We start from the raw sequence: 10,149 nt of genomic DNA on the forward strand, positions 1-10,149 counted from the left end.
GAGTCATCATTATTTAAATACGGGTAAAATATTTTTTTAAAGCGTGTACTTTTTACTAACATCCTTAAAGAGGCTGTACGTAATGTTGATATCTTATAAAAGAAATAAACGACTAGTGGTCGTTGTTTACCTACACTAAAACACTGCAGGGACTGAGCCCCTCATTGTTTATTCTTTTAGTGTTTTATTGTACAATAAACAACTCCCACTCGTCGTTCATTTCTTAAATCAGAAACGTCGGGACACAGAAGATGGCGTCCTGTTTAGTTTCTGTATCATCTGTTTGTGTATGTCCGGCGGAGTCCGGCCCTTACATGTGGGAATTTCTGACAGATTACACTGGATATATTTTTAGAGCAACACCTGTCATTAAATATCATGACCCACCTCACTATCGTATGGGACGTCAGAGCGCAGGGAAAGACTCTTGTCCATTGAGAGATCGATATTGGATCACGTGACGTACATACATACATACATACATACATACATACATACATACATACAGTGCATCTTATCTTTGTTTATTTTTAGTCTGTGTATCCATAGCGTAACTACATATAAATCAATCACCCAGTCATTTACCTGGTGAAGGGAGAAAAGGTTGCCCTGAAAGGTAACTAACAAAACAGAAGTTGTTACCCATAGTTACATGTACCCAGTGGACACAGAATGATACCACTTGTGGCCTGCACGTGTCGTTATTGCACAGTGTTATATTTGCTGTGTTTGCTTGTTGGTTGACGCCGCACTCAGCAATATTCCACCTTTTTGAATACCGCTATAAATAATTGAGTCTGGGTCAAATAAACCAACGACTGATATCATGAGCCACCGGGGTACGATGACACGCTATAACAAGGTCACCACCCATCCATAAGGTTGCCTCTAAATAAAGGCCTGCAAATAATCGAGGCTGGACCAGACAATCCAGTGAATGATATCATCAACATTGATCCACGTTGTTGGGATACGATGACATGCATTTACCAAGTCAACAAGCTTGACCACCCAACCCCGTTAGTCACCTCTTAGGACAAGCATGGGTTACTGAAGACCAATTCTGACCCGGATCTTCACAGGAATATGTGCCGTGCACAGTACAACGTACAGGAGTAAAGGAGGAATGGCGGTATCGCCATGACAACACTGCTCGCCTCAGATTACTGTGTGTTCTAGACAGGGCGTTGGGGTAACCTAGTGGTTTGATCTTCACACGTTGGGGTAACCTAGTGGTTTGATCTTTACGCGTTGGGGTAACCTAGTGGTTTGATCTTTACGCGTTGGGGTAACCTAGTGGTTTGATCTTTACGCGTTGGGGTAACCTAGTGGTTTGATCTTCACGCGTTGGGGTAACCTAGTGGTTTGATCTTTACGCGTTGGGGTAACCTAGTGGTTTGATCTTCACGCGTTGGGGTAACCTAGTGGTTTGATCTTCACGCATTGGGGTAACCTAGTGGTTTGATCTTTACACGTTGGGGTAACCTAGTGGTTTGATCTTTACGCGTTGGGGTAACCTAGTTGTTTGATCTTTACGCGTTGGGGTAACCTAGTGGTTTGATCTTCACGCGTTGGGGTAACCTAGTGGTTTGATCATTACACGTTGGGGTAACCTAGTGGTTTGATCTTTACGCGTTGGGCTAACCTAGTGGTTTGATCTTCACGCGTTGGGGTAACCTAGTGGTTTGATCTTTACACGTTGGGATAGCCTAGTGGTTTGATCTTTACGCGTTGGGGTAACCTAGTGGTAAGATCTTTACGCGTTGGGGTAACCCAGTGGTTTGATCTTTACACGTTGGGGTAACCTAGTGGTTTGATCTTTACGCGTTGGGGTAACCTAGTGGTTTGATCTTTACACATTGGGGTAACCTAGTGGTTTGATCTTTACGCGTTGGGGTAACCTAGTGGTTTGATCTTTACGCGTTGGGGTAACCTAGTGGTTAGATCTTTACACGTTGGGGTAACCTAGTGGTTTGATCTTTACGCGTTAGGGTAACCTAGTGGTTTGATCATTACACGTTGGGGTAACCTAGTGGTTTGATCTTTACACGTTGGGGTAACCTAGTGGTTTGATCTTTACACATTGGGGTAACCTAGTGGTTTGATCATTACACGTTGGGGTAACCTGGTGGTTTGATCTTTACGCGTTAGGGTAACCTAGTGGTTTGATCATTACACGTTGGGGTAACCTAGTGGTTTGATCTTTACACGTTGGGGTAACCTAGTGGTTTGATCTTTACACATTGGGGTAACCTAGTGGTTTGATCATTACACGTTGGGGTAACCTGGTGGTTTGATCTTTACGCGTTAGGGTAACCTAGTGGTTTGATCATTACACGTTGGGGTAACCTAGTGGTTTGATCTTTACACGTTGGGGTAACCTAGTGGTTAGATCTTTACACATTGGGGTAACCTAGTGGTTTGATCATTACACGTTGGGGTAACCTAGTGGTTTGATCTTTACGCGTTGGGGTAACCTAGTGGTTAGATCTTTACACGTTGGGGTAACCTAGTGGTTTGATCTTTACACATTGGGGTAACCTAGTGGTTTGATCTTTACACGTTGGGGTAACCTAGTGGTTTGATCTTTACACGTTGGGGTAACCTAGTGGTTTGATCTTTACGCGTTGGGGTAACCTAGTGGTTAGATCTTTACACGTTGGGGTAACCTAGTGGTTTGATCTTTACGCGTTGGGGTAACCTAGTGGTTTGATCTTTACGCGTTTGGGTAACCTAGTTGTTAGATTTTTACACGTTGGGGTAACCTAGTGGTTAGATCTTTACACGTTGGGGTAACCTAGTGGTTAGATCTTTACACGTTGGGGTAACCTAGTGGTTTGATCTTCACGCGTTGGGGTAACCTAGTGGTTTGATCTTTACGCGTAGGGGTAACCTAGTGGTTTGATCTTTACACATTGGGGTAACCTAGTGGTTTGATCTTTACACGTTGGGGTAACCTAGTGGTTTGATCTTTACACGTTGGGGTAACCTAGTTGTTTGATCTTTACGAGTTGGGGTAACCTAGTGGTTAGATCTTTACACGTTGGGTTAACCTAGTGGTTTGATCTTTACACGTTGGGGTAACCTAGTGGTTTGATCTTTACGCGTTGGGGTAACCTAGTGGTTAGATTTTTACACGTTGGGGTAACCTAGTGGTTAGATCTTTACGCGTTGGGGTAACCTAGTGGTTTGATCTTTACGTGTTGGGGTAACCTAGTGGTTAGATTTTTACACGTTGGGGTAACCTAGTGGTTAGATCTTTACGCGTTGGGGTAACCTAGTGGTTTGATCTTCACACGTTGGGGTAACCTAGTGGTTTGATCTTTACGCGTTGGGGTAACCTAGTGGTTAGATCTTTACGCGTTGGGGTAACCCAGTGGTTTGATCTTTACACGTTGGGGTAACCTAGTGGTTTGATCTTTACACGTTGGGGTAACCTAGTGGTTTGATCTTTACGCGTTGGGGTAACCTAGTGGTTAGATCTTTACACGTTGGGGTAACCTAGTGGTTTGATCTTTACGCGTTGGGGTAACCTAGTGGTTTGATCTTTACGCGTTTGGGTAACCTAGTTGTTAGATTTTTACACGTTGGGGTAACCTAGTGGTTAGATCTTTACACGTTGGGGTAACCTAGTGGTTAGATCTTTACACGTTGGGGTAACCTAGTGGTTTGATCTTCACGCGTTGGGGTAACCTAGTGGTTTGATCTTTACGCGTAGGGGTAACCTAGTGGTTTGATCTTTACACATTGGGGTAACCTAGTGGTTTGATCTTTACACGTTGGGGTAACCTAGTGGTTTGATCTTTACACGTTGGGGTAACCTAGTTGTTTGATCTTTACGAGTTGGGGTAACCTAGTGGTTAGATCTTTACACGTTGGGTTAACCTAGTGGTTTGATCTTTACACGTTGGGGTAACCTAGTGGTTTGATCTTTACGCGTTGGGGTAACCTAGTGGTTAGATTTTTACACGTTGGGGTAACCTAGTGGTTAGATCTTTACGCGTTGGGGTAACCTAGTGGTTTGATCTTTACGTGTTGGGGTAACCTAGTGGTTAGATTTTTACACGTTGGGGTAACCTAGTGGTTAGATCTTTACGCGTTGGGGTAACCTAGTGGTTTGATCTTCACACGTTGGGATAACCTAGTGGTTTGATCTTTACGCGTTGGGGTAACCTAGTGGTTTGATCTTTACGCGTTGGGGTAACCTAGTGGTTAGATCTTTACGCGTTGGGGTAACCCAGTGGTTTGATCTTTACACGTTGGGGTAACCTAGTGGTTTGATCTTCACGCGTTGGGGTAACCTAGTGGTTTGATCTTTACGCGTTGGGGTAACCTAGTGGTTAGATCTTTACGCGTTGGGGTAACCTAGTGGTTTGATCTTTACGCGTTGGGGTAACCCAGTGGTTTGATCTTTACGAGTTGGGGTAACCTAGTGGTTTGATCTTTACGCGTTGGGGTAACCTAGTGGTTTGATCTTTACGCGTTGGGGTAACCTAGTGGTTTGATCTTTACGCGTTGGGGTAATATATATAGTGGTTAGATCTTTACGCGTTGGGGTAACCTAGTGGCTAGATCTTTACGCGTTGGGGTAACCTAGTGGTTAGATCTTTACACATTGGGGTAACCTAGTGGTTAGATCTTTACGCGTTGGGGTAACCTAGTGGCTTGATCTTTATGCGTTGGGGTAACCTAGTGGCTAGATCTTTACGCGTTGGGGAAACCTAGTGGTTTGATCTTTAAGCGTTGGGGTAACCTCATCTTCAGCTGACTCAGGATCATCTTCCACATTGGCAGGTTCTTCTGGGGCTGCACCAGGATCTGCGTCAGTGGTCTCCACATCTGATGTCTCCTCTGCAGCAGGATCATCCTCAGCTGAAACATCTTCAGGCTGGTCTGGCTGGCTCCCAACTGCATCTCCAACTAAATCATCTTCGCCCAATGCAGAATCTTCAACTTCTGCTCTAGCCTCAGTTGGCCTATCAGCTGTATCCGCAGCTGACACTGACGGCTCAGACGAAGGGAAATATATGTCTGACTCGTCATCCTCTGGTTCCTCGACTGGACTAGCAAGTCTCGTTGATCTTCTTGGTTTCGGGATATGTCTCGGTGGTTCTGGTGCTGGTGGATCCGGTACAGGGAGTGCACCAATGGGAAGTAGAAGATTCCGGTGTAACACTCTCTTCCTACCTTCACCATCCTCCTTTCCGACCACATAGACAGGGATGGAGGGGTTCGGCTGACGAAGAACTGTGTATATGTCACCTTCCCACCTGTCTACTAGTTTGTGTCTTCCTTCAAAGGCGACGGTTTTAACCAGAACTCGGTCACCAGTCTCTATAACTCCTGCTCTTGCCTTCTTATCGAAGTAGGTCTTCTGATCCTGCTGTGCTTCCTCGCTGTTCTGTGAAGCTAGATGGTATGCCTCTTGGAGTCGATCTCTTAATGACTTTGTGTACTGCTGCAGTGACTTGGGCTTGCTTGGCTGGATGTCAAGTCCAAATGCTAGATCCACTGGAAGTCTTGGGTGACACCCAAACATAAGGAAGAAGGGGGAATGTCAGGTAGACTCATGTCGAATGCAATTGTATGCATGGACTAAGGGTCCAACATGAGCCTTTCAGTCCCTCTTGGCGTCTGGTTCCAGAGTCCCCAACATATCACATAGGGTCCGGTTGAATCGTTCACACATCCCATTACCCATGGGATGGTAGGGTGTTGTGGACGACTTATCGATCCCAAGCAGCAGGCACAGCTCTGTCATCAGCTTTCCAACAAAATTGGCTCCTTTGTCGGAATGAATCCTCTTGGGTAGACCGTAATGGATGACAAAGTTGTTGAAAAACAAGTCTGCTGTCGTCTTGGCTGATGTATTCCGACATGGATAGGCTTGAGCGTACCGGGTGAAATGGTCAGTAATGATCAACACATACTGTTGACCACCCTTGGATGGCTCCAGAGTCAAGAAGTCCATGCAGACCAGCTCCATCGGCTGCAACGTCTGGATGCTCACCAAAGGGGCTCTGATGAATGTGTTTCCCTTCCTTTTCAGACACCTCTCGCATATCTTCAGGTAGTCATCTACATCCTTGGTCATACCAGGCCAGTAGAAACGTTCCTTGAGTAGGGATAAGGTCCGATCTCTGCCTGGATGTCCTACACGATCATGCAAGCTTCTGAGTGCTGAAATCCTACATCTGGAAGGTAGTACTAGTTGTTCTTGATCACATCCATCTATGCTGGTGACTCTATATAACACACCTTCCCTCAAAGTCAAATGTGCAAATGTCTTCAATAAAGTAGTCATCTCCGGGTCTCCTGCGAACTGAGTTCTGTCAGGTCTCGTGGCATTCTCCAGATGCTCCATGATAACAGCAAGGGATGTGTCCTTCAGCTGAGCACGGCGCCAATCCTTAGCATTGGCAGCACACACATGGTCACTTACATCTGCTTCACTTCCTGGAACCACTTCTGTAGACAAGCACAAACTCTCAACAAGATTAGGTTCACAAATCTTGTTACAGATATTACTCACCACATCACGAGACAGGTCTTCCATCTAAACTGGGTCTTTGCTGGGCAAACGAGACAACACATCAGCATCAATGTTGCTCTTCCCTGGCCGGTACTTGATGTTAAAGTTGTAACTTGCTAGAGCAGCTAACCACCGATGTCCTGTGGCGTCCAGACGTGCTGTAGGTAGTACATACGTCAGGGGATTATTGTCAGTCATTACTACGAAATCATTGCCATACAAGTAGTCGTGAAATTTCTCTGAAACGGCCCATTTCAGACACAAAAACTTGGTCCTTCATAGGTTACTGGGGACCACGTGACACGAGAAGGGTGACGTCAGACGGATCGGTCTCCGTCATAGACTGGTTCCCGGATCCTCCGCTTGGTGTCGCTGCTCTTGCTCCGCTTTCCAATGAAAGGGCCAGTCTGTCGCAGGAACGAACGGGAAGCAGTCTATCTCCATCATCACCTGGTAGACGATCTGGACCACGTGACAGGAGAGTGGTGACATCACACGGATCCGGCTACGTCATAACATGGTAGACGTCGTAAAATGTCTGCCTCATGTCAATCTCATTAAAATTAGTTCTGAGTACTCAGAACCGCTTCACAAAGGAGCGATAGCGAGCACTATGATTTGATTTTAATGTGTCTGCCTCTGCGTGGAAGAGAGCCGGTAGTAACGGTTGGTCAAACACAGAATTCTCACACACTCAAAATTCAAATCACACGAAAGTCTTTGAACGTCTAAGTATATCTATTCCCCACTGTCCTATAACGATTTTTATACAAAAGTGGGAATCAATACAGGCTGTATACTAGGAGTGGTTCCTTTAGAACGCGGGAAGACGGTGGTCCAGTGGTGTTCCACGTGCAGAGTTGTCTCCCGTCAATGTGTCAAGATCCGCCTTTCGTTTGTTCGAATCCCAGATTTTCCGTGATAATTATACATGGTTTTACATCACCACTCGTATATGAATACACTACACTTCTTTATGGATAACATCTTCGTTTATCCTTTTTAACGACGTTTCAGAGCTACTCCTTGCACCTTCATCGAGTGAACACTGAGTAAGCGGAAAGCGCTAATATATATATATATATAATAACATATATATGACATTCGGGGCGATGGCTAGCACAGTGCTCAAAGTGTTCGCTCGTCACGCCGAAGACCCGGGTTTGATTCCCCACATGGGTACAATGTGTGAAGCCCATTTCTGGCGTCCGCCGCCGTGATATTGCTGGAATATTGCTAAAAGCGGCGTAAAACAATACTCACTCATGACTTTCATATATATATACATGTATAATGTTGGGGATAGCCACTGAAGGTGATAAAGGTGTGTGTTAGATGTGTGATGTCTTTGTTAGTCAGGACTGCAGATGGCGATGAATCATCGTGAGTGAGTGAGTTGAGTCTAAGGCCGCTTTGAACAGTAAATCACTTACATCACGGCGGGTCAGCTTCATGTGGGAGGAAAGCCCGAAGTGATGCAGGTCTCAGACGTTCACTATGGTGAAGCCCACGAGCACGGATATGGTGCAGAGAAACCACAAACATAATCGGGGGGAAGCTTGGATTTGAACCTGTGATCATAAGTGTCTGGCACACTCAAGGGAGGGAACTGCGAACCCAAGGGACAATAGCGGCGCCCTCGACGACTGAGCAGCAGGGGCCCCTTTGAGGTTGAAGGCAAGATGCTCATCAGTCTGAGATGCGGTATTGCAAGCATGAAACTGGCTAAGACGTCATTAATCAATCATTTATTTAGATATGTAGAATGCCACATGTCTGTTTTGTGCAAGAAGTTGTGCTGTCCATATAATGCCCGCTTTGTGCTGTCTGACCGGGAGACAGAGAGAGGCCAGCGCTAACAGGCTGCCACGTGCAGGAACATTGTCGTAATTATGGATTAGTCTGGAAGATAAATCGATGCGTCCCGTTACGTCAGCTGTTTCATCACACTACTACGACAGCACCTACCGCAGAATAATTTCACCAGCGAGCGACTTTGTAGTATGATAACCACTTCATTCACAATGTCGGCATGACATAGAGGTAAGTCTGCCACATGCAGCATCCCGCATGACGAGGGGGCGGTGGGGCATCCTAGTGGTTAAAGTGTTCGCTCGTCACGTCGAAGACCTGGGTTCGATTCCCCTCATGGGTACAATGTGTGAACCCATTGTATAGTGTCTTCCGCCGTGATAATGCTGGAATATTGCTAAAAGCGGCGTCAAACCATACTCACTCACTCATGACGAACAGGGAGTGAAAGACTGCATGACCCCTTGTCGGCGGTGGGGTAGCCCAGTGGTATAGGCGTTTGCCCGTCATGCTGAAGGTTCGGTTCGTTTTCCAGAATGTGTGAAGCTCATCTCTTGCATCCCCAACGTGATGTTGCTGGAAATTTAACTCACTCACTCACTCACTCACTCACTCACTCACTCACTCACTCACTCACTCACTCTATGAACAGTGTCTGTACCAGTAAGAGAGGTGCAGTGCAAAGTTGGATTTCGATAAGTGGATGTTCTGAGAAAATACAGCTGTTTTGAACTCGAAATATGTTGCACTCGAAATCAAGGGTATTAGTGAGCCCTGCTCACTTTTGCCATGTTATGACTGGGCTAGTTTGAATATTTTCTCACTCACTCATTCACTCAATCACTCACATCTCGAATCTAGGTCGAGACGTGTAAACGGTTCTGTTGTGTGTAAACTGAGCGTGACAATTTTAAGGCAGTCATTAACTGTTAGATTGATGTACTAAAGTAAAGACCGCCTCCGTGGTCTAATGGAAGATCGTCCGCCAGGAGAGCGGTAGGGCCGGGGTTCAATCCCCGGCCGCGTCATACCAAAAGACGTTAAAAGATGGTACTTGTTGTTACCCTGTCTGGCGCTCGGCATTAAGGGGCTAAAACAAGGACTGGTCGGCTCGGAGTCAGTATACTGTGTCTGAGTGGGGTATTCATGTTAAACTGGGTCATGATATCTCAGTGAGCTAGCACTATAAATCGGCATCAGTCCGGTCTAGTACAAGCAGCCACACAAACACATATACACGTGCATGCACGTCGCTATATAAGCGCAATAATCTTGGACGCGATGTTAAACCCAATTTCACCTCACCTCAATAAAGTAAAGTTAACAGCCAACGTTGGGTTGAATGACGTGAACGTGCCTCGACTGTTGTCGCAAAAACAAAAACACAAGGGGGGTAACTCCTGCTTGTGTTGGATCATGTTTCCAGGCTGTGGACAAGGAGGGTCTGCGAGCGTCACTGTTACAGCTGCTACTTGTCCCGTCATTAATCTGTCAGGAGCCTCTCCCCCACAGAGCTCTACCCTGACACCCGGGGACTTGTATTAACACACGTGGTGTGAAAGATGAGTGACGTATAGAGATATAACCACCCAGTCTCGCGGTGAACAGACCCCGGCGAAGTAAGACTCATTTAGTCATACCTGACAGGTGTTTAAGACCAGAGGCAGCAGGGCAGGCCGGGGATATACAAGCAAGCTCCCCTGGAAGAACGCAAGACATTTTGTTGGAATCTGTTTTAGATAAGTAAGTATGCTTCATACCTTTATAATGTATATTATTATTTGTCCGTATAAAAACAATATGCG

The 10,149-nt window shown here is 45.9% G+C and overlaps 1 protein-coding gene across 1 annotated transcript in view; it reads left to right on the plus strand.

Annotated features, from left to right (window-relative positions):
• Positions 1–9,999: 9,999 nt before the first annotated feature.
• Positions 10,000–10,149, plus strand: part of LOC139472513 (uncharacterized) — an 11,750-nt gene continuing 11,600 nt past the window's right edge. Inside the window, exon 1 of the mRNA XM_071254989.1 lies at positions 10,000–10,087. The gene's annotated coding sequence lies outside the window, so the exon portion shown is untranslated. The remainder of the gene's footprint in view (positions 10,088–10,149) is intronic.

This window comes from Haliotis cracherodii, unplaced genomic scaffold (genome assembly GCF_022045235.1).
Source record: "Haliotis cracherodii isolate W230 unplaced genomic scaffold, xgHalCrac1.p SCAF_24, whole genome shotgun sequence".
NCBI lineage: Eukaryota > Metazoa > Mollusca > Gastropoda > Lepetellida > Haliotidae > Haliotis > Haliotis cracherodii.